General features: G+C 44.0%; 2 pseudogenes; one reads left to right on the top strand and one right to left on the bottom strand.

Annotated features, from left to right (window-relative positions):
- Positions 1–3,608: 3,608 nt before the first annotated feature.
- On the bottom strand, positions 3,609–5,227 carry LOC123047667 (glycerol-3-phosphate acyltransferase RAM2-like; annotated as a pseudogene).
- Positions 5,228–6,873: 1,646 nt separating this feature from the next.
- On the top strand, positions 6,874–11,907 carry LOC123039856 (cytochrome P450 709B2-like; annotated as a pseudogene).
- The last annotated feature ends 14,491 nt before the right edge of the window (positions 11,908–26,398 follow it).

Raw genomic sequence — 26,398 nt, 5'->3', positions numbered from 1 at the left:
TGCCATTTTGATTGATCCTGATGATAGAAAAACCTGAGATTTAGAAGAAAAAAACCTTGCCAATAAATAATTGATCGATAAAATTGATAAATCAGCCAATAAAACAATTTATCTCTTATCTTGGGTCGAGTGATAAGTTTACGAGAAGCGATATCCTGAACATTGGATGCACATACACATTAAATACTTCCGAAGTTTTTATTTTTCATCATTAAACTCGTGAACTAAGAGCTGTAGTATCATAATCAACATATTTTACTTGGATATTCAGTATGATTGCTGTCCATAGCCCATTATGAAGGACTAGGTACTAATGACTGAATAACATTCCATCTCTTGAAAATTCACAAAGGCAGTGCAACATCAAGGAGTTCGTGGTGCATACACAGATTATGCCCACGCTGAACTTGCTTCGCTAGTACAACACATAGTAGATGCATCTTGAATAATCGAGTCAGGAAACCAAGAAACGCTTAAGGCTGCAAGGAAATCAAGAATCGCAATCCAACGACAATTAATAAGAGGATAAACCTGAAACGATCAAATAATTCTAATCACCTGAAGTAGATATTCAGTTATCAAACTGGAAAATAGAATGATTTGTTTGAAATGGTCTGGTCGTTCCTAGTGGTCTCTTTTTTGTTGTTGCATACCGGATAATGGAGTTTGAAAACTGGCGATTAAATCTTGGTCCGTCGTGTGTTTGTTGGATTTTCCTTACGGTAGAAATAGTAGAGCGAAGTGTCATAGAGCAGAGAACTTACTACTGGATCAGACGGTCAACACGAAAGAGGTGACGCTTCGAGAAGATGAAACATCAACCTCTAGATGCAAGCACCACAGAGATCTAGGGCATGATGCTTGAAATAGATGAAGGCGTGATCGAGGGAATGATTCTTCGCTGCACTCTTTTTTCTTTCTTGCAATTTCTTATTCTTTTTGAGAGATCGCAGCCTATACATGAATCCATATGGCTCTGTGTGGGTTTTCTTTCCATTTGCGTTTTTTTTCTTTTTGTCACAGATCGCAGCCTATACATGAATCCATAAGGCTCTGCGTGGGTTTTCCGTCCCTTTGCGTTTTTCCCTTTTTGTGAGAGTCGCAACCTTTTATATCCCATGATGCTCTGTGTTTTTATTTTGACTGAGAGATCTAATGGATAACTTTGACTATTCTTTTAGAATTAACGATGTGCTTTCAATGGTGCTTCCAATTAGTAAATATAAGATTAATGGTGAATGTGGGAAGACTTGATTAACTATCACATGATCCTTCCAGACGTACACTTTTTTGAAGAAGGTAAATTTCCTATTCAAGCGAACCGGGACGTGTGATGGGTAGGATCCAAGGTTATTATTTAATGATAATTTTTCGACAAAGGGAATATATTAATATCGCAAAAATATCAGTTACACCAGGCCTCTGTACCAATAAGATGACAAAGACATCAAGGATACACGCAGCCAAAAGCGAAAAAAAGACCCCGCCACAGTGATGAATCACTATCATCAGCAGCACTCTAATTAACCACCACCGAATACAATACCCTGAATACATAAGAGGTTCTTCAAAATTAGTGCCTCTAAGAAGGAAACAATGCACAAGCTTTGTCGTTGCCCGATCAAAGATCTTGGGTTTACACCCTTGAGAAAGTCAGAGTTCACCCAAGAAACACTGCCTTCAACAAAGTCATTGCCAGGTACAACCAATAAAGACCCGACATTGGATTTTCACCCTGGGAATCAAGACTCAGTACTCGAGAGCACCACAAAAAATGCAGCCCTCTAGTGTTGCCTCCCCCGCTTGCCGAGGCTGCAGTTGCAAGTCACCATACACCTGGCACACAGTCTTCATCGCATCCAATACATCCTTCCGACAAAGCTACAAGACCTCCAATCACAACCACCATGACTTTCTCCACCTCTATCAATGACTTGGGAATCTTGACTTAGACATGTCTCATGGCACCGATAAGAAAGTGAAGCTTCATTGCGCGCCCATTTGAAGCCGTGCTAGATGATAGTATGTGCGCACGTGACCGGAGCCTTTCCAATCTAGATATCTAGGGGTAAATATGCCAATCCGTATAGATCTCCGACGGAGAAGACTAGAACTCGTCAGCAGCCAGATCCAAGAGGTTGATATGCGACAGAAAGAGGACTAGTCAGAAGAAGAGCGCTAGGGCCAAACCACCATTATTAAGCCGAAGCCAGCAGCCCCCACATCGCCTTCCTCTCGATCCAGACCTGGCCTCCCGCCGCCGCCGACCCACGCCGCCGCAAGAACACTGCAGCCCCATCGCCACCGCCCCGCAGATCCAGCTGCCGCCAGCCGTGGACCATGGCCACACACGGGAGCACGCCCCAGGGAGGAGAGAGGCGCTTCAGGGGAGCACCCCGCCGCCACCGTCCCCGGCCTTTCCCGGGCTTCGCCGGCGAGTCCCCTTGCAGTGGCGAGACAAGGAGATCAGGGGAGCAGGGCTCCTGGTGGCAGCGCTAACTATTGCCCCCGTGTCGGAGAACGCAGCGACACGGCGATTTTTTTTCCGTGAGAGTATGTGGATTTCCATTATTTAATGATAATGAGGGTGGGAAAGCTAGACGTGTTTCTCACTTTTGAGGAAAATAGCGAGCCACAAAGAGTGCCTTAATTAGTTTACAACTTGTGCATTTGTGCGAGGAATTCAGATCCTTTCACGGCCGCACACATTTTTGCTCTTTCCTACAAAAGTATATATTTTCTGTTCCTAGACTCAACTATAGGCTCACATATTTCTTTTTTCTAATTGCATGGAAATATGGCCATGCGTTACAAAGATGAAACTTCTTTACGGTCGGCATATTCTCTGAATTATGTTGATAATACTTGTGTCATTTTTATATAGTAGAACGGTGATGTTCACCTTCATTGATATTACCATCATCGAGCAAAACTCCCGCGACAATCATATTTTTTACACAGTACAGACGCAAACGCTCATACATACATGCATACACCCACCCCTATGAATGCACGAACGCACTACCTACCCCTATGAGCATATCCAAGTGACTAAGCAGGCACATCATCTTGAGATTGATGAAGTCGCCACAGATATCTTCGTAGTTGGCACGAACTCCCCATATTGAATGCACATTACCGGCCGGAAGGTCTGAAATAAATCCATGAAAATACGAGCACAGGTGTCAAGTCTAGGACTTCAACTCTGGTGGGCTGGGGATACTACTGTCCTCCTAAGCATCCAACCACAGATTGGTTCGCTACTCCCACAACATCTGGATGGTGCTCGATCTGCAGCTTTGAGGAGGCCATGCCTTCCTTGACTCTAACCGCGTGGACCGAAACGTTGCGACCGGAACATACATATTCAATTTGGTTTAACACTAATCGAGTTTAACATATACATGTCGGGTCCTCAGTGCAGATCAGCTGTTCTTGTATTATTATTTTTATTACTTCTATGGATCATATGCCAACTTTTGTATATAGAAGCTAGAATCAGAACCAGAGGGGTTTTAGCTAACCAACTTCTTAATAATCTGGGGAATCCCGTAGTACATTGTTGGCAGGTAAAAGGTGTGGTAGCACCCGGGGGGTGCCGACCCCCTTTATTGGTTCCGTTGAGCCTTGCTCTTTGCGAAGCCCATGAACTTCTTCTTGTCGATGTTAGGCTTGGAAACGAGGGAACCATCATTGCCGGCGAGCACCCTGTACTTGTCCTTCCTGGTGAAGCTGGTGCACTCATACGTGAGCGTGGAGGCAATGAGTCTCTGGATGTAGTTGGCCACCTCATGGCTGGTCTTGCCGCCCTTGCAGGTGAGCTCGTGTGGGACCTTGTCGAGGAAGGTGACCATGTAGCCCGGGCTTGGGTTCATGAAGAAGTAGAAGGGGTCCAGCCCCTTCCACCCCCGCGCCGTCGTGCCATGAAACATGCTCATCTGGGTCTCCATCGCGACCGGCACGATCTCGTCAGTCAACTCCGCGAACAAGGCCGAGAACGCAGCAGGAATGGCTCCCGGCACGTCGTGCCCTCGGGACAGACTACAAGGTCGCCCTCCTTGAGCAGGCGCCGGATCATCGCCGCGTCCACCGCGCGGTCACGGGTCAGCCGCGCCGTTCGGATCGGCGACAGTATCTCCGACAGCCGTGATACCTGTACATCCGGTTGTTTATCAACACGTGACGTGACCAATTAATGGAGTGACTGCTATCCAGTAGTTGCATATGTACATACGGAGTAGGTGACGGCGGTGATCGGCCGGCCGAGGGCCGTGGAAAGGAAGATTGGATCGAGGAGAGTGCGGTGGGAGCAGACGAAGAGCACGCCGGTCTGGCCGGACTCGAGGCATGCTGGTGGTGGCTGGTTGCCCTTGATGGTGACGCGGACTCCGAGAGCAGTGAAGGCGTGGTACACCATGCGCATCGGCAGGAGCGAGCCCGCGGCGATACGGAGGAAGGAGAGCAGGAGCCCGATGGGAAACCAGAGCAAGGTGAGCAGCGCGAGCGCCGGCGACGGCCTGTGGACGATCCGGCCATCGTGGAAGATCACCGTCTTCGGCAGGTTTTCCTGCGGCACGGGCTTCATCTTCGGCGTCGGGGGCACCATGTACCGCTCCTTGCACAGCCGCATGAACGGAAAGTCCGACTTGCTGTCACCGAGGCCAATCTCCGGCATTGCGTTGCCGAACGCTTGACGCAGCGCATCGGCCTTGTTGTCGCCGACGAGCACGCCAGGGGAGCAGACGAGCCCAGTCACCCTACGGCCCCAGACCACGAGCTCAGTGCCGAGCACGACATCGCTGCCGATGTAGTCCTTCAGGAAGGCTTCCACCATGATCCTTGGGTTCGCGGTGAGCACGAACCGGCGTCCGCACGCCGAGAACACACGCCACGACTCCGGGTGGAGGTCGGAACAGTAGAACTTGGGCAGCACCGCGCGTGCCACAGACTCGACGTCATCGACCTTGGCGCCGGCCATGGACCCGAAGATGAGCACCTGTATGCCCGCCGACTCGGACACGAACAAGTAGAGGAGCCCTGCGAGTGGAGCCAGCAGGAGGAGCAACAGGAGCCGGAGTACGCCGCCGGTCTCGAAAGCCATGTGCGCGAAGTACGGGAAAGAGCTCCGGTCGCACAGCAGTGTGCCGTCCAGGTCTGCCACCACCGTGTCCCCGCTCCGGTCCACAGACGAGCACTTCTCCACCGTCGGGAACGGTGAGCCCGTCATCTTGGTTGTCTCCACCATCGATTCCAGCTCCATCGTCTCGCCGGGTGCCCGAGCTATAAGCTACGGTCGCACGGTAGCTCAGTGTGTTTCTTGTGTAGTAGTACAACTTAGTTTGCATCAGAGTTTCACGCACTTTTCCGTGGCGAAACCAAGGCAAGCACCAGCTCAAAAGACGAATGGGAATCATTTAGGATGTGTGCTTATATAGTGTGTGTATAAAATACTAGCAAATATGCCGGTGCGTTGCAGCGGGAAGAAAATTGAGTAGGGATGTATTAAAAAATTCTAAACAACCCAATGAGATAAAATAATGGAACCCCAATTCCGAGCACAGTAGGACCAGGCCCCGGAGGGAATCCAGGATGGGTGCAGCCAACTCCGTTAGCTCCGAGCTGTTCGAACGCCGAGAGCCCTATTGGGCACTCGGTGGTGGTCGCACCGATCGATTCGACGTGTACCAACCGCTAATCGACCTCGCAGGCCGACCATTTTCGCAGGTGGAGGCAGTGGCGGAGACAGCGGGGACCAGCAGGGGCCTGGCCCCCCCCTAACATCAAGGATTTGTAGTTAATTTACTGATGACCAGTGCAGAATTCATGGTTATTTGCTGCTAAAAGCATGTCTTTATATGATTTGGCCCTCTCTAACCTGCCTCAACATCCCTCGCCCCCCCTAATACAAATTTTCTGGCTCCGCCACTGGGTGAAGGGGCAGGAGAATCGCCGGAAGTGATAGGCCAAGCTTCCGTGGTGGCTCATGGGGTCGTAGCAGACTTGTCGGCATGTGGGAACGAAAGACGGGCTGGCGGAGGGGCCGGGATTGGTCAACATCTGGTGGCGGAGCTGGGGTGGCCAACGGAGTGGAGGCGTTGTCCGACGGCGAGTGTCGAACGACGTTGAGGTTTAGGTGGGCTGGGTCGGCCGCGTTGAACTTTTAGTTTGGGCGGTGGGGGCTTTCGCCGCATCGTTTTTTTATTTTAGGGAAGCTGATAATGGTGATGCAAACCAGGATCACTCGCAGCAATTTTTGTATCAAGACATAAAACTTTTGTATCATCATATGGGCCATTAAAGGTGTATCAATTTTTAAAGCATGGCTACGCTTTTAGGGCTCATTGCCTTTGTTACGCTCTCTGTTAGAATTGTCTACAGATATAGCCTGCCTGTTGGAGGTGCTCCTTTGTTATACTCCCTCGTCTTTTTTCATTTATTAATAGAGAGAGCATTTTATATTAAACCCATGCACGGTCCCGTCTAATTTGAGCTAGCCACAATATATGCGTGCATGTCCTACTTTCATTATAAATGCAATGAAATTCTGTTTAGTGGTTAGCATTTTATGTGGTTGGGGGTTAGCTGTTTACGAATCGAAGCATCGTCGTGTAGATCAGAGGGGCATGGAAGAGAGGAGATTAGAGAGGAGCTTACTCGAGGTTGAAGAAGACACCACGTAAAAGCCTAATAGTAAAACAAGGCAACCAATCAGCCCGTTCCCTTCCCGCACGGGCTTGGTTGGGCCTCCAACTAAACACGCCGCAAGAGAACCACCTTCACCGTTGCTGCCCAAAATTGCTGTATAAATACCACCTCCTCGGCTGGATCCAGACTCACACCAGAAAGACGCGCACGTTTCCTAACGCACACACCATGGGCGTGGCCATGATTTGGATGGTGGCCGCCGGCGTGACCGCCGCGCTGGCCTTGTCGTGGGTCGTTAGCGCTCTGTCGCGGTTCGTGTGGAGGCCCCGCGCCATAACCCGGGCGTTCCGGGCGCAGGGCGTGCGCGGGCCAGGCTACCGGTTCCGCAACATCCGCGAGATAAAGCGTCTGCTCGTTCAGAGCGCAGGGCTCGTGCTCGACGTCGGCTGCCATGACTATGGCGCCCTGGTGCAGCCCTACTTTCGCAAATGGATGGCCCAATACGGTACGTCATAATTGCCACGCCCACGACTTTGGGCGGCGATTAATTTCCTGTATCTCGCACGCAAAACCATTCATCCGCTGTGTGCACTGGTGTGCAGGACGGACGTTCGTCTCGTGGCCTGGGGAGAGGCCGGAATTGTTCATGGGGGACGTGGACATGGTGAAGCAGGTGCTCTCCGACCGCACGGGGCTGTTTCCAAAGAATCCCGTGAACGATCACTTCACCCGCTTGCTTGGTAAGGGGCTCATCCTCATCGACGGCGACGAGTGGAAGCGACACCGGAAGGTCGTCCATCCAGTCTTCAATGTCGACAAGCTAAAGGTACGTAGTAATAATAATATAAATGAGCCAAGATCGACTCTGCACTTCACAACAGCCGCCACTCAGCACTTCTCCTAAGGTTTTAATAAGAACAAAATATCACGACCTCCTGAGACACGTACGTGCCCAATTGATTTATTTTCTTCACTAGCAAAAATATAGGATTAAGCACAAAGAGATTTTTTGTCTGAAAAATACCATTTTTGTATGGTCTCCTGTGGACGCAGGTACTTGCGTTTATATTTCATCAGTATTTTTTGTCATACATGTCATAGGTATTGGTCCCTGTTTCATCATTTTTTATATCTTGTCAAACATGTTTTTTAGTTTTTTTTGTCGTGCATGCCTCCTTTTTACGTTTTGCCATGCATGTCCTCTCTTTCTTCTTCTTATATATAGGAGAATAGCGCAACGTCTCATCTTTATCGAGTCTCCTCTGCATTTTCTCTTTTATTTGTTTTATAGCGGACATCCCATCTTTATTGGGTTCTTCTTTTTTTTTTCTTGTCATGCATGTCCTTATTTATTGGGTGTCCCTAGCAAATTTATCTTCAATTTCATGTCCAATCTAGATTTTGCTGAAATGTTCGTCCCCAATTCGAATCACTATTGGTATGAAAGAAAGGCGGATAATGCATTATTGATTAAGATTGCACCCTAGATAGTATTTTTCTTTTAAATTGTTAACATGTCAAATAACATCATATTTAGATTCTACTTTTTCTAATCAAAATTCATATATAACATGTTAAGTTTGGAGTTATGGTTTAGAAGATATGAGTATTTAAAAAAAACATTAGATATCTACTGCTGGTTTAATGTCAGAAAAATCAGGATTTTTTTTATAAAATAGCATGACGGACTAAGAATACCTATTTCTTTTATTAGTAGGTATAAAGGTATAGATATATTAAAAAAGGGTGTGGCTAGATGTGGTGTTTGTGGGAGCATCTACATTCCGCGGGCACGCCTTATATTTTGTCTTCCACACTCGCGTCCCTCATATCCAAAAAAATTATGCAACACTACGTAAAACACATGATCAAAACGCATTTCATCAGATCAGCCAGACAAAAGGAACATAATTCATCGGAGTTCAACGACGAACAATGCAAATCCATAGAACAAACTACTTACGTAACATAGATAAAATATAAACAGAACAGGGAAGGGCGGAGAAAATCACCATTTCCTCGCCGGCCCCTTCCCCTTCCGGTCGTTGGCGCGGCTATGCCCCTCCTCTGTGTAGGTCTTGGTGTGCGCAGGCGCGTCATCGTCGGAGCTGAAGGTGAAGCCGTCCGTTAGATATGACATGACCGAGAGCCTGCGGAGCAGGCGGTCCTGCTCCTTCGCATGGCGGCTGCCTTGGCCTTCGCCACCGCCTTCTTTCTTACCTTGCGCTCCGACAACTCGGTGGTCAGCCAGAGCGCCTTGGCATTCTTGCAGTGGAGGCGCCGCACATCTGTCTCCGCCGTTGTGAGAGAGCGGCAGAGGACAGACACGAGGAGCGCTGCCTTAAGATCGACCGTCGCGCGGACATCGACTCAGACGCCATTGCCCTCTACCTTGCCCACTGCCGCTCGCGCCGGGCTGCTCGTGCCTCTGACTTGGGCGTCCGAGTTCTCGCCGGCCACGACATGTGCACGAGGACCCAGCGGTGGCCGGGCACCACCTCCGGAGCTGAGGATGGTGGTGATGGGTGGCGTAACTGGAGGAGCGGAGCGGAGTGGCCGGAGCTGCACGCCAGGCGGGATCGCCGGGCCTCGGGTGCTGATGAAGTGGATCCGCCGCTGCCGGATCCTCCTTGGTCGATGATAAAATGCCTCAATGCGATGCAGAGGGTGATCTCCTCCACATCGTCGGGCTCCGCTTCACGCAGAAGGCTAGCCCAGTCGTCGTCGGAGCCGGATTCCCCACCAGAGGCAGCACTGCTTCGGTCACGGGCCGCCAGATGCGTTTGGAGAGGATCCGAAGTGGAGTGGACGAAGAGGGAGTCAAGTGAAGTTCAGATTGACTGCGGTCTAAGGTTTTCCTGGCAGCCGTGGGCCAGGCTGGGCCAAGCCGACATGGCGGACGCGCCCGGACACGCCCAAACCGCCCCATGTCCGCCCCATATTTGGGCTGGATATGAGGGGTGCCGGTCAGTCCGTGCATTTGAGGCACATTTGAGGCACTCGGGTGGGTTGATTTTGTGACAGATTTAGAGCGCCCGGCTATAGATGCACTGAGTCCCTCAGCTCACATTAGTATAGGATTATTTTTCCTGTAGTTTATTGTTTTTTCTTCATTTTTTCATAAAAATACTCTTTTATTATTATTTTGTCTCAAATTCCTTTATTGCATTTCTTATTTTTCTGAGAGTGAAGTGCATCCTAGGTACTCGAACTATTTTGCTGGTGTCACGTAGGTCCTCAAGCCATGAAAAGTGCCATCCAGGTCCTCAAAAATCCTTAAAGTGTAATAAGTGTTTATATATGTGATACCCCTGAAATAGTTCAAGGACCTACGTGACACCTTTGAAATAGTTTGAGGACCAGGATAACACACATATTGCACTCTGAGGACCCAGATGACAATATTCATAGTACGAGGACCTACATGACACCTCCAAAATAGTTCAAGGACCTATAATGCACTTTACTCTTTTTATGACTACCTAAATGCAGTTGCGCGCATCGAGCAGCGTGCAACCATAGTTGCGTGCAACTATACTTGCCACAGACATATACAGTTGCATATAGCCAGCGGGCGTGCTATGGTAGTTGCACGCCGGTGGATGCGCAAGGCTGACAAGGGATGTTGTGGTTCCATATAGATGGGTCGTGTGCAACTGTAGTTATGCTCGGCCGGCAAGCATGCAACTATAGTTGCACGCAGACCGGCGAGCGCGTAACTTTAGTTGCATGTGTTAAAAGACAAAAATGAAAGCCAACAAAAGGAATGAAAAATCAATCAAACAAAAAGGAAAAATACATATGAATCTCTGTGATATCTAGTTTCCGTCAGTTTGAAAACTAGCAAGTCCATTAACAAAGAAACAATTAAAATTTGTGAGATACAAATTATACTAGTAGCTAGATTTATGGTGTTTATTTAGCAATCTACTAACATATTTCTCTTAGAATTAGCGATTAAATTAATTCATCTAATGTAGACCATGTAAAATCCTCCACATCAACTAGTTTAGAAACTAGGAAGTATGTCTTAGGTGTGGGACTTCTCTGACTCATTGCATGTGCGACGAGGTTTGGCTCGACAGATGCTGGCTATCACGGTGTCGGATTGTGTTGAGTCCATGTTGTCGGACTGGGAAGCAAAGTTGGAAAAGAAAATTGGTCAGGTGGAGATTGATGTTACTTGCCAGTTCGAGGAGGTTGCGGCCGAGGTGATCTCACACGTGGCATTTGGGAGAGACCACAAAGAGGCCAAGGAAGTCTATCTGGCGCAGAGAGAGCTCCAATTTCTTGCCTTCTCTAGTATATTCAATGTTTTCAACCTCATCCCGGCATTCAGGTACATATTCAACATATGCATTTTTTATGTATACTCCCCCTCCTCTTAGTTTCAAATCAACATGCAATATACAATTTCACTAAGCACCATTTTATGAAAGTATGTTTCTGAAATTAACCAGGTACCTTCCTACCAAAAGTAACTTAAAGATGCATGCACTTGAGAAAGAGGTGAGGAGCGTCCTCATCAATATCATAAACAATCGGCTCAACTGCAAGGAGACCATGGGATACGGGAACGACATGCTTGGAATAATCATGAATACATGCGCGCTAGAGCACGCACACAACCCACTCATGAGTATGGACGAGATCATAGAAGAGTGCAAGACCTTCTACTTAGCAGGCCATGAGACCACCACACAGTTGCTCACCTGGACCATGTTCTTGTTAAGCACACACTCAGAGTGGCAAGAGAATCTCAGGGAGGAGGTGATGAGAGAGTGTGGCAGGGAAATCCCTACTGCTGACGTGGTCAACAATATGAAACTGGTCAACATGTTCATTCTAGAAACACTTAGGCTATATGGCCCTGTCACAAACATCTAGAGGAAAGCAGACACTGATATTGAGCTCGGAGGCATTAGGGTACCGGAAGGCACAATTCTATCGACCCCAATCAAGACGATACACCGTGACAAGGAGCTCTGGGGCAAGGATGCTGAAGATTTCAAACCTCAAAGGTTCGAGAACGGGGCGAGCAGGGCTGCAAAGCACCCCTATGCATTTCTACCTTTCTCTATGGGGCCAAGGGCTTGCATTGGGCAGAACTTTACCATGATTGAGGTGAAGGTTGTATTCGCAACGATACTGCAGAGGTTCTCAGTCTCTCTCTCCCCCAAGTATGTCCATGTGCCGATGGATGTATTCACGATACGCCCGCGATACGGGCTTCAAGTGGTCCTCAAGAGCTTGCAGATGTAGAGTTGTGCTCGTATCAGAAATATTTGCTACCCAACGTGTGGACTGTACCACGCAACATTCAACTCAATCTACGCTTGGTGAGTAATAATTCCCTTATTTTGTCATCTTCATTGTACTACACCATACCTCACACTTAAATAAATTTCCCATTTAATGTATAGAAGATGATAGGTATTGTCATGTAGTTAGGCGCGAATGCACAATCCTTCTAGTTCTAGAGAAAAACTGGATCTTTTGCCACAGACCTAAGCTATGTGAAATACTCCCTCCATTTCATAATATAGTGTTCATTGGTTTTCTAAAAAGTTGAGGTTTATAAACTTTGACCAATTTTAGAGAGAAATTTTCCATACATCAAATTTCCACACGGTGGCAGCAATGAAGGTCTTCATTTCCGTAACTGCAATGACCTTGTGCAGCCATATCCATGGGCCCAAGAACTTGTGAGATGGCACGTACCTCATGTTATTGACATCTTTCGAGACCCACCTATCTAGGTTATAGTCGATGTAGTCTTTAACCCACACACCCGCCATTCTTCCCAAGGAGTGGAGAGAAATAAAAATGGTGCCACCGCCATGGTCCTCATAGCCGCTTGGTATTATATCATCTATGGCTATCGTCTCTCACAAGAGAGTACAAGAGAGTTCCCGACGGGTACAACCTGAGAATCTTGTATGAGGGTTCTATCAAATATATTTGAGATTTCGTCTCACCTCGCTAAAAAATGATCATGGTACACATGCTAATATCTACTTTGCGTGATGCAATGGGCGAGAGTTCGTAGCGAGTGATTGACATGATGTTAGGGTTATGGGCAAGGTTATAGAAGATCCATGCATGTGAGGGTCATTCCAACAGTATCCCTTGCAGCAATCACATAGCTAATGACCATCGTACAAATCAAGTCAACAAGAGTAGTCTGGGTCTTCGAGGAAGGAGGGCATAATAGCCACACCTTGTTGTCCTTGACATTACCAACATGACCTTTGTTGATCTTCCTCTACTCTGACATCTCCTTGAAAAACTCGCATACATCCATGCGTGCCATGTGGACCTTTCTCTCGGGACTGTTGTTTAGATGCCTCACCCACTTCCAATAATAAGTTGGCATCCTGAGCGAGAAAGAGCCCACTTCCACAACCATGTCTAAGGTGACCGCTACGTCCATGGGCGGCATGTCCAAGGATAGGTGGCCAAGTTCCATGCCGAAGAGAGGCGTCACACTGATCGAACATAAACCTCAACACCAGTTCTTGAATGTTGCTACTCCCACAGGAGTTGTTGGATTTCCCCGAGGAGGAAGGGTGATGTAGCACGGCAGCAGATACTATTTCCCATAGTTAAGAACCATGGTTTATCGAACTAGTAGGAGTCATGAATCTAACAATTTAGCTATACCTGCACACAAACAACTAATTTACTTGCACCCAACGAAGGCAAGCGGGTCGTCACTCCCCTTGTTCTTGCTAGTTACAAGATTAAAAGAAATTAGTGATTGGGAAAAGCGGCAAAACATTAACAAAAGGTAAAGAGAAATTGTAGGAGTTTTTGTATTGATGGAAAATAGAGTCGGGGTGCCATAAGTTCACTATAGGCATCTCTCCAAAAAAACATATAGTAGCATGGTGGACAAATTACTGTTAGGTAATTGGCAGAATAGCGCAAATTATAACTATATATGATCATTCATGGCATAATTGCATATAGGCATTAAGTCCATGACAAGTAGACCATTAATCCAACTACATCTGCTACTATTACTCCACCCCAAGACCGCTATCCAACATGCATGCTACTATTACTCTACCCCAAGACCGCTATCCAATATGCATCTCAAAGTATTAACTTAATAATAAATAGAGTATAGCAAAAAGCAACATGACATATCGGGATGCTTCGTTCCGGGTAAACCTGCAAGCTTAAAAAATCCACAAATTTCATCCACATGTCTTAAATGCACATCGGGATGCTTCGTTCCATCTTCTGCAAAAGGATTAGCTAGCTGATATTCTATCATACCGGAAGGAATTTCATAACTAATATTTTAAGTAGGTGTCGTAGGTTGAGGGGCAACTCTTTGTGTTTCCGGTCAAGGTGAAGATACCCCGAACAAACCCCTCATAGGATTGTTTTCCAGAGTAACAAGTGACAATAAGTTTTAGCACGTAATATAAATTTTTCCTTACCGATTTCCACTTACCAAGAGCGCTTCACTCCCAAGCAACGGCGCCAGAAAAGAGTCTTGATGACCCACAAGTATAGGGGATCAATCGTAGTCCTTTCGATAAGTAAGAGTGTCAAACCCAGTGGCGTATCCATTATACTGAGACTGTATTACTCCATAGTCTATAGACCATAAGCAATTACTCTATCTTTTCAGTCTGCTCACACTTTCAGTGTCACAGATTTGTTGTAAAAATCCGCTATCCTTGAACTCTGATTAATCATCTTTGCGGATTGCAGTGAAAACTAATATACAATCATCCTCCTAACTCCCACCTCATTAAGTATGTCGCTTAGTGACGCATCTTAAGTCACAGGGCTTTCTTGTTACTCCCTCTGGTCCCTTTTAGTCCGCATATAAGTTTTGTCCGAAGTCAAAATATCTCTACCTTCACTAAACTTATAGAAAATAGTATTAACATTCACAATGTCAAATCAACATTGTTAGATTCATTATGAAATGTAGTTTCATAGTATATATATTTGGTATTGTAGATGCTGATACTTTTTAATATAAACTTGGCCAAACTTTGCAAAATTTGACTTGACACAAATCTAATATGCAGAGTAAAAAGGACCGGAGGAAGTACTTAATTGCACAGACCCAACACTTGTTCTCTCTCTCTCTCTCTCTCTCTCTCTCTATATATATATATATATATATATATATATATATATATATATATATATATATATATATATAAAATTGCCCACAAACTTGATAGTGCTGCTCAATGCATCATGGGCAGACCACTAACAGACAGTATGCTACCACTTATCATATTTTAATTCTATCTCTTTTTGTTTAGATCTATGGTAGAATGTGATTACTAGGTTCGGTTGGTGGACATGGAACAAGATATCTATGGCCCTAACTCAAAGAAGGCGCATTCAAATATTTATGTTCTTCTTGTGTCAAAGCGCGCCTATATTTCTCAACAAATTTATTAAATCTTTTAGTTGCCACCGGAAATGACTATTTGAATGGTGACTGCCTTGTCAATCTTAATACTATACTATTGAGTGGTGACTGTCGTGTGATGTTTTCATCCGTATGTCTAAATAAAACATTATAGTTGAATGTGACTCCGCCGACTGCTAACAAAGCAACGAACATGAATGCAGCCGCGCAATTATTGAGCAGATTGTCTTGAACTCGCGTGCATCCCACCAGCATTCGTCCGGCGGCTAACATGCGCCATGCATGCATCTAATGCGTGTCACACCCACAGAGTACGTGCAAGATATACCTGATTACTATAGCTATGCATTTTCGTGCCCATGATTGATCTGTGCCTTTCTGGTAATCTAGCCTTGCAATGTTTTGGTTGGAGTGGCTGCTATGAAACATCTATGCAATCTAGGCAGCATTGTCTTTGGCCTAGTATCAATCATACGAAGATAATGCTAAAACTTGTTACAAGAAAGCATTGTCGTACTCGAACTATGACGTAAAACCTACATATTCCATTAAACTAATAAATCAGGCAAAACATTGATTACTAACTAAACTACAAGACCTGAAAAATAGCAACACAAAGGTACATTTTAGTTATGAATGCTAGCTACCAGGAATTTGTTGTTTAAATTGATTTTTAATTTTGTCACATACTCTATCAGGTTTACAGGAATATATATATGATGTTTTTGATATTCAGCCGACGTTAGAAGTCAATTTGACGCCTAGTTTTGCCTCCTACGTATATGCATAATGTTCGGTCATAGATATTTTTATTTAGGGCTAGTTTGGTTACTACACTGGACACCACGCCTGAAGAATATTGCTGACTAGGAATATTCTTTTTCGTGCCTGGTCAGGCAAGCTAGGCAGAGATGTGTTTGGTTCCTACCTGGACTAGTGTACTCGTATTAAGGAATAAATGTCCGCACAAAAACTAAAGAGAGTCCTAATGGTTGGCACAAGTCCCTATACTTGTATTAGAGGCCAGACAGCTATTAGCTAGTGCGCAGGCCCAGGAATTTGGAAGCTTGGTAGGCTAATGAAGATGCCTGGTTATCTAGGCCCGGGCACTACGATCTTTTCCAGGAACTAAAGAAACACCTCCTAGGCAGATCACATGCATGCTACAGGCCAGGCTTGAAACAACGAGGACGCAAACCAAACTGATCCTTAGAGCTTTCTAGGGCCACAACACATAGTCTTTTCCTATTCTTTTTCCTCACATCCTCACCATGGGTTCGAGTGTAGGCTGCCTGGTAGTTGTCCTTTATTTCTCTTATTTTTCCCCGCTTAGACCCGTGGCCATCTAAATAGGAGTTAGCTCACCCTCGCGAGGCCAAATTTATATTCATGGCGCAATGTGATTGCTAGCTTCGTTTGGCAGATATGGAGGATTATCCTGTCAACTTAAAGGAGGCCCTTACAAATACTTTATGTTCCTCTTGTGTCTGAATGCAACTAAATTTTCAAAGGTAGTAACACATTAAATTACTCACGTACAATTAATTAGCATGGTACAAAGTGTGCAGGCATGCAGGGAGGTGAGACGTGTCTATCTAATCTAATGGTAATTTGTTAAGTCTGACTGTCCTGTGACGTTTTCGTCCATATATATTATCCTGTAATAATACATTGTAGTTGAAGGTGACTCCTACCGGCTGCTAAAAATGGAGTATGAATGCACGCATGGATGTTGAACTAGTGGGGCAGAACATAAAGATGTCATGGCCTGTATACTAAAAATGATTCAACCGTCTGCTAACATTCCCAGTGAAGAGCAGATCTTAAAGTCGATCTAGTGGACGCCGCACCGAATTCCCAGTACGCACAAGATCATATACCGGATTCCTCCGGCTGCTACTTGACGGTGAGAAACGTGGAAGCATGCATGCGTTGAGTGGTCACAACTACGTAAAGATAGGCCTGATTGTCATACTCACGATGGTATGTGCCTTATACTGTTCCAGCTGGTGCGGCTGCTATGAAAAGTGGATGCAATCTAGATGATGTTGTCTCAATCATATATATAAAGATAACAATAACACATGTGGCAAGAGAAGCAGTGCACAAAGCACACCGCGTACATGTCCTTTTCTTTGTAGCCTGTTTGCGATCTCATAAGTGCCACACGTCCAAACAGAAATAAACCCATCTACTCGGCCTATGCTGAGAAACTGGCACATTGCATTAGGCTGATAAACCAGACAAAAGAACGGTTACCAAACGAAATACAAGATCCAGAAAATTCTCTACTAAACGATAGATGAAGTAATTTTCACAAACACAACCATGACAGACATGCAAAATAGGAACCAGTACCAAATTACCTGCACAACGGCTTCATCTTAGAGAAAACTAAAACTTTTAAATTCCTGCCCCAATAGTTTTGTAGGTGACAAAATCTGCTAAATTGAGGGTGAAGAAAAGCCCCGTCATGGTTACGCCATGTGATACGTCTCCAACGTATCTATAATTTTTGATTGGTCCATGCTATATTATCTATTGTTTTGGACTATATTGGGCTTTATTTTCCACTTTTATATTACTTTTGGGACTAACCTATTAACCGGAGGCCCAGCCCAGAATTGCTGTTTTTTTGCCTATTTCAGTGTTTCGAAGAAACGGAATATCAAACAGAGTCCAAACGGAATGAAATCTTCGGGAAAGTGATTTTCTCATCAGATAAGACCCAGGAGACTTGGACCCTCCGTCAAGAAAGCCACGAGGCGGCCACGAGGGTGGAGGGCGCGCCCCCCTGCCTCGTGGGCCCCTCAAAGCTCCACCGACGTACTCCTTCCTCCTATATATACCTACGTACCCCCAACAGATCAGATACGGAGCCAAAAACCTAATTCCACCGCCGCAACTTTCTGTATCCACGAGATCCCATCTTGGGGCCTGTTCCGGAGCTCCGCCGGAAGGGGATTCCACCACGGAGGGCTTCTACATCAACTTCTTAGCCTCTCCGATGAAGTGTGAGTAGTTTGCCTCAGACCTTTGGGTCCACAGTTAGTAACGAGATGGCTTGTTCTCTCTTTTTGGATTTCAATACAATGTTCTCCCCCTCTCTCGTGGAGATCTATTCGATGTAATCTTCTTTTTGCGGTGTGTTTGTTGAGACCGATGAATTGTGGGTTTATGATCAAGATTATCTATGAGCAATATTTGAATCTTTTCTGAATTCTTTTATGTATGATTGAGTTATCTTTGCAAGTCTCTTCGAATTATCAGTTTGGTTTGGCCAACTAGATTGGTAGTTCTTGCAATGGGAGAAGTTCTTAGCTTTGGGTTCAATCTTGTGGTGTCCTTGCCCACTGATAGAAAGGGTTGCAAGGCACGTATTGTATTGTTGCCATCGAGGATAACAAGATGGGGTATTTATCATATTGCATTAATTTATTCCTCTACATCATGTCATCTTGCTTAAGGCGTTACTCTGTTTTCATTAACTTAATACTCTAGATGCATGCTGGATAGCGGTCGTTGAGTGGAGTAATAGTAGTAGATGCAGGAAGGAGTCGGTCTACTTGTTTCGGACGTGATGCCTATATACATGATCATACCTAGATACTCTCATAACTATGCTCAATTCTGTCAATTTCTCAACAGTAATTCGTTCACCCACCGTAAAATACCTATGCTCTTGAGAGAAGCCACTAGTGAAATCTATGGCCCCCGAGTCTATTTTCATCTTATTAATCTTCCTACGCTTTATTATTGCTTTGCTTTTTTACTTTGCCTTTTTATTTTACTTTGCATCTTTATACCAAAAATACCAAAAATATTATCTATCATCTCTATCAGATTTCACTCTCGCAAGTGACCGTGAAGGGATTGACAACCCCTATTCAGGTTGGTTGCGAGGAGTTATTTGTTTTGTGTAGGTACGAGGGATTTGCTCGTGGCCTCCTACTGGATTGATACCTTGGTTCTCAAAAACTGAGGGAAATACTTACGCTACTTTGCTGCATGATCCTCTCCTCTTCGGGGAAAACCACCGCAAGCTCAAGACGTAGCACCATGTCAAAGTTTTCCTCTTTCCATCCTTTTCTCTGCACCCAAACCGGTCGAATGGCTGAGCCAGACCAGCCTAAGTGTCACCGACCCGTCCCATGCACCCGCTCGCAAATGGCTTAAGCTGCACCAGGTCGCATCTTCACCTGACTCGTGCACCACCAATGGTTGCCCTCATATGCATACGCTTAGGGGCAAGTATTTGAAGGAGTGGGCGACACCTATGGAGAAAATGAACACACATAAAGCATCTCCAATACGTGATTTAAAATATAGTAGAGGCGTAAAGAAAATGCTCTTTACGACATTTTGACATAAAAACGGTGCTCCAACAGCTGCCCCAATCTCTATATTTTTGTGGTCCTAATTAGAGGCACCCTAAAAGATACCCTCTTGTGCTGCAAATATACAACACCATGCACAAGTCTCGCAAAACAAAAACGCAGCCGCGTGCAGTCAAACCACCATCCGGAACATTCCCTTAGGTGAACATGCAGAAATGCCTCCCCTCCCACTCCGTAGCTGCTACCAAATCCATTCAAATTAGGCCGCTTCCGGCCAAAGACGCCACCACTGTACTGCTGCAAAGTCAGATCCACCGAGCCCTCTGTCGCTCGGACTGCCGCACCACCGCAACTACTGAATGGCACCGAGCCGTCGCACCGACCAATACAAATCAACCGGCCCAGGCGGTAAATCCTCGACTATGCCTTAGTCTCGATGGAATCAGCCGCCATCACTGCCGAGCCAATAATTCTATAAGATCCATGAGTAACTGCTATAAGATCCATGAAACTTCAATGCTATGAAACATCGCTGCAATCTGCGGGCCATTGTCTTTGACCAAGGATAAATGTTCCTGAAGTTAACTCATGTGTGTGCTTGTCTTTTTATTTAGAAAAAAAGGTTTCATCTTCATCTTCAGCAAATAAAAACTCTTCAATTCCCGCCCCATCTGGAATAGTGCACAAAGTTTATTCAGTAGACCATGAACGAAAATCCCTACCATGGTTTACTAGACCACATGATCCTGAAAACCAGATCAACACATAGAAGGACAACTTAAGGAGAAGGAGAACTAGTATTTCGCAAGGCGCTGGTGTCGTTGACATAGTCGATAAAGAAGACCTCAAAGAAAAGCTATAATATTTGCATCTGCCAACCTCACGACATAGTAGAGACGATGGATCACAGGTAAAAACAGTTAAGATCTTGGACCGGGCAGCTATGGTTAGGTAGGGGGAGTTACCGTCAAGCTATGATACTTTAATAACATGGCATAAAGATGGTAATAAATGCATGCCCTAATTTATTAGTGTTAGCTATCTAGAGTTTTTTTATACTCCCTGGGTCTCTGATGGTGGAGCAGGCACATGTGACTACCTATCCTTCCTCTGTAGGAAGCGACAGCAAGCACAACACACAGTTCAATCATGGAGTAGAATAGAAACATTTTCTTTGTACTCATTCTCCAATTTATAAGGCCCACATGTACTGAATAATCATCAATTCGACCAACATAATGCTAGTATTATATCACAAGAAAAATATTCCATAGAAAACTTCTAAAGATATACCATTTATGATATACATTTGGTGTTACTTTGATTAAATGATTACTTTAGGGATACACTTCGGCCTTATAAATCGAAAGAGGGACTATCTAGTATAATTCGCCCGACTGCTAATGCGCATCATGCATTCATCTTAAACTCAATGTAGTATAATCGAAAAATGATGTACAATGGATTATTGGCTCTATGCATAAGAGACCTGCATGCATGATGAGTGATCACAACAATTGGCATCAGTGTTTTACTGACTATACATTGTCACGCCAATTGCATGTGTTGAGCTAACACTGTAATGCTCTGTGTGCGGCTGCTATGAGATGCAATCTAGGGGCTGCCATGGACTTTGACCAACGATCCATCCTATGAAGATAAATACAATACATGCGAGAAGAAATACATTCCTGAAAGTAAACTTTGATTTAACTTTGGCAGTTCCATTATTTTTCTCTGTACATTCTACATAAATTAAAATAGTTTTGAATTGTTATTTTTACATGCTCTATCAAATTTAAATTAGTGTGATATTTTGGATTACAACACAAATTGAATGTAAATTTGGCAACCAGTTTTTTTCTATTAAGTATATGTACAACGAACAACTGGACCCAGAAAGGGCTGGAATATTCTGATCTGAGGTACATCTGAACTGCCAAAAAGATAAGATACATATTCAAGTTTCAAAATAAATGAATACAAAATATTCATGTATATAGAGGATGGTTACAAGTATGTGGATGTAAATTCTGAACATAAACATGACAATACTATGTGACATGTAAAAAACGGACAAAATGGCTAAGGAACAGTGCAAGTCACAAGTATAGCAAGCTAAAATAGATTTCTCCACGTCGGAAATTGATGATTTTATGCCCATCAATCGAGTGGGTCTAAAGGCACTACCGGATAATCAACCGGAAGGTTGGTAGATTAGTAGTGCATGCAGTCGCCTTTATAGTTCGGCCGGCCGGCTGCTAACGATGAGAGACAATATTTAAAGGCCTCAGGCACACATTCTCCTTCCTCCCCGAACAAAGCTATCTATAGCCTAAGCTACTAAATCTTCGAAACAAATAAGCAACGGTTAATTTCCATGGCGTCCGGCAATGCTGCTACTCCTACATTCAGCTACGAGCCCTCACCATGGATGGACTTCTTTGCTGGATATGAGCAACTACCATTACAGGTATATAATAAAGGCTAACTATTTATGGCACAAAATGTCACCATGCACAAAGGTATTTATTTGTAACTATTGTATGCATTTTTGTACTAGTATCTACTACTCCGGCCTACGTTAGGCCAGCCAAAGAGGTGCCAAAATATACACCATGCACCCACTACTTGCAGGCCCAAGTAGGAACACATTTCTAGTTACCATCCATGCTCCTCTAGTGATCCATGTCAACCGGTTGCTTATCGTGTGTACTTCACTAGTCGACACTTCTTATAGTATCTGAATATGTGTACAGAATTTATATTTCACATATCCAGCGGTACAGATTTGTCATATTTAGATGTCTACTTTGTATAGCATCAACACAACGCATAGTCATAAGTAAATCGTCTAGTGTAACTCCATGCTTGAGTGGAAGCAACTTGAAACCACACGCATGCTTTTGAAATTAAATATGCTGGCCACGACCGACACAATTAGAAGATACATGTGGGTAGCCTTTGGTTGGCATATGTTGGGAAGTTGGACTCAATGAAAGGATATATATGGTTATTCTATACAGTCATGTACTTTTGGTCCATTTTCTTTCACTGGAGATACGAGTTGTTAGATTTTTTTCAACTATTTTTTGTTTTGGCGACATTTTTTTTACCTAGCTAAACCTTGTCCCTTTTGGTTAATTAAAAATGTTCAATGCTTGCATTGCAGAAATCCAAGCAGTGGATGACACTTAGGGCAAAAAAACTGAAGGAAGACATATGTATGTTGTTTAAAACCAGCAATGACACAATGGTAAAAATGTCCTTAGTGGATACACTACAACATCTCGGAATCGATCACCTCTTTGAAGACCAGATTGACACCGCTATGAGGCAAATCCTGAAGAGTGAATTTAGTAACTACAACCTCTATGAAGCTGCCCTTCCGTTTCGCTTGCTGAGGGAACATGGACACTGGGTATCTCCAGGTATATATGATCCTAACAATTTTCTCTTGTTATACATAGTTGGTTACGAAAAATTATGAAAGAAAAATCATGATGTTCAAATTTTTAACTGACTAAGAAATTGAGTTATGAATATTAGATTGGTAACCTTATTTGCAAAATAATTCATAATACGGACGGCATGTGTACAACAATAGAAGCTCCATTGACAATGTGGTCACGAGAACACCAACATTTATTTATCGATTTACAGATGTTTTTAATCGATTCAAAAGTGAAGATGGAAGCTTCATCAATGATATAACAAATGAACCCAGGACACTATTATGTCTATACAATGCATCTCATCTTCTAATTCATGGTGAGGCAGAACTCGAAGAAGCCATAGCTTTTGCAAGGCATCATCTTGAGTCATGTAGTAGTAGTTTAAAGACCCCACTAGCTCAACAAGTCCAACGTGCCCTTCACATACTAATGCCAAGGACAAATAAGAGGGTGGAAATGCTACATTATATCCTAGAGTACGAACAAGAGGAGCATAACCCGATCCTACTGGAGCTTGCCAAATTGGATTTCAACCTTCAGCAAAATTTCCACTTGAAGGAGCTCAAAGCTATTACCAGGTATGTTATTTATCTCTCTTATATAAACAGAATATATAACCCAGTAATGATTCATGAGTGGTTGCCCTCACATACTACATCTTCAAACAAACAAAAAGCCAAAAGTCTAGTTAATACTACATTTTAGTACTTAACGTCATTGAAATTAAGAGCTTACATGGTTGCCTTTTTTGATCAATATGAGAATGCATATTCATTAATGGTTCATGATGCTTCAGTGTTTCATTAGTTTCTGTGCATTGTAGGATAATTACATACATGGTGTAGTGATAGAGGAATGCACATGCTTTTAGTAATAATTGACCATTGTTCTTTTATCTCTTAATGGGGCTAGCGATGTTATATTCTATGTGGGCTATATATGTACTAGTTCAGATAACATTGCTTAATTAATTCACAGGTGGTGGAAATATTTTTTTAGATATATCGAGCTAAGCTTTATCCGCGATCGTGTGGCGGAGGGTTATACATGGGCCTCTATGTTGTACTATGACACAAAATTTGAGCTCACTCATAGTATGATCACAAAGATGATTGTACTAATTACCACATTGGATGACATATATGATAACCATGCCACCCTAGAGGACAGTTGGAAGCTACATGAAGCAATGCAAAGGTGGGACTGATTTAGATGTACATTTTATCTCTCAAATTGTCAATGCATCTAATGTATATTCCACTAAGATAGCGAGTCCATATCATATCAATACATCCTTAGAATCACTCCCAATCGCAGTCAGTAAATATGTGCGCAACGTGATTTTTCCATGATGTTCAAAGTGATGAAGTAATTACTAACATGTATATACTGGATAATAACTATTTTTAGTATTTAAGAAGAATTAATTCAACACCCTGCATTGTCGTGACCATAAGAGTGCAATTCTAACAAGAAAAAATTGGTATACAAATAATGCTTCAAACTAGGAGCATATTACTATTCTTTCGATAATCACCACGTCCAGAGGTGGACGAGCTGAATCCAATGGTGAATTATTGATTTGTCCGGTGCCCCCCACCACGTCCCTGTGCGCGGGCAGATCCACCGCTAAAATTCCATGTTGATATGAAATTTTCATAAGTCTTAACACAATAGCACTCATTGGTACATACAAGTAATGAGATAATGCTCACTACTATCTAGTTACAATTGCAATTTCAAATGAAAATGTGATGCATGATTAGATTATACACAAACATATATGTCGCCATAATAAGAGGTGGATGAAAGAAAATCTAAATGCAGTAACGAATGAGATATATTGCCTATAACGAAATCATGATGTCATGTTACACTATTTGCCTCATGGAGCAAAGTGAAACTAGTGGTTCTTAATTTGTTGAAGAAAGACGAAGAGTATATGAAAATAAAAGGTTAGGTTAACATGCAAACAAAGAATTGTCAAACTACGATAACTTGTCTTAAGATTGTTTTTGTGAATTGTCCTTTAAGATGGGATAAGAGCGCCGCTTTTCTCCTGCCGGAGTACTTGAATAAGTTCCATATGAAGATGCTGAGGACATTTGAGAATTTTTAGGCTGAAATGCCAGCCAATACGAACTACGATATAGCACACCTGAAAAAAGCGGTAAGTTCATGTACCCTTTTCTGTCTTGTGAAAAACAACATCTCTCTCTCTCTCTCTGTGTGTGTGTGTGTGTATGGTTGTGCATCTATCTCTCTCTCTCTCTCTCTCTTGTTAATTTTGGGGTTACATCTCTTTGTTTGTGTGCAGGTCCAAACTAACGTGACTGGTGATAACCCGCAAGTATACGGGATCGCAACAGTTTTCGATAAGTAAGAGTGTCGAACCCAATGAGGAGCTAAAGGTAGAATAAATATTCCCTCAAGTTCTATCGAACACCGATACAACTCTACGCACGCTTGACGTTCGCTTTACCTAGAACAAGTATGAAACTAGAAATACTTTGTAGGTGTGAAAGGCTAGGTTTGCAAGACAATAAAGAGCATGTAAATATAAACTAGGGGCTGTTTAGATAAAGATGCAATAAAGTAAATATTAGTAGAGAGCTTTTTGTCACGAGAAAGTTATTTATCCAAGGCAATCGATAAGTAGACCGGTAATCATTGTTGCAGTTCTATTTGAGGGAGAGCATAAGCTAACATACTTTGTCTACTTGGATCATATGCACTTACGATTGGAACTCTAGCAAGCGTCCGCAACTACTAAAGATTCATTAAGGTAAAACCCAACCATAGCATTAAAGTATCAAGTTCACTTTTATCCCATACGCAAACAACCTACTTACTCGGGTTTGTGTTTCAGTCACTCACGCAACCCACCATAAGGAAATCATAAACATATTGCAAACACTACAGCAGGAATTCCTCACGCTTGCGCGACACGGAGGGCACAATAGGACAGCACCAATAATAAAACATGCAACTCAAACCAATCACGATCATCAATTAACCCATAGGACAAAACGGATCTACTCAAACATCATAAGATAGCCATACATCATTGGGAAATAATATATAGCGTTGAGCACCATGTTTAAGTAGAGATTACAGCGGGTAAGAGAGAGGTTACACCGCTGCATAGAGGGAGGAAGAGTTGGTGATGAAGGCGGTGAAGTTGTTGGTGAAGATTGCGGTGATGATGATGGCCCCCGGCAGCGCTCCGGCGCCACTGGAAGCAAGGGGGAGAGGGCCCCCTTCTTCTTATCCTTCCTTGACCTCCTCCCTAGATGGGAGAAGGGTTTCCCCTCTGTTCCTTGGCTCCCATGGCATGGGAGGGGAGACAGCCCCTCCGAGATTGGATCCATCTCTCTGTTTCTGCGTTCTCTGATTCTACCCCTTCACCGTTTCCTTTATATCTGGAGATCCGTAACTCCGATTGGGGTGAATCTTTCGCCCAGACCTTTCTCATAAAATTAGCTTTCTTGCGCCAAAAGAAGAGCTTCAACCGCCTTAGGGGTGGCCCACGAGATCCTAGGGCGTGCCTG

Source organism: Triticum aestivum, chromosome 2B, assembly GCF_018294505.1.
Source record: "Triticum aestivum cultivar Chinese Spring chromosome 2B, IWGSC CS RefSeq v2.1, whole genome shotgun sequence".
Taxonomy (NCBI): domain Eukaryota; kingdom Viridiplantae; phylum Streptophyta; class Magnoliopsida; order Poales; family Poaceae; genus Triticum; species Triticum aestivum.
Note: the sequence above shows the minus strand (reverse complement) of the source record. Positions and strands in the feature narration are given on the sequence as shown.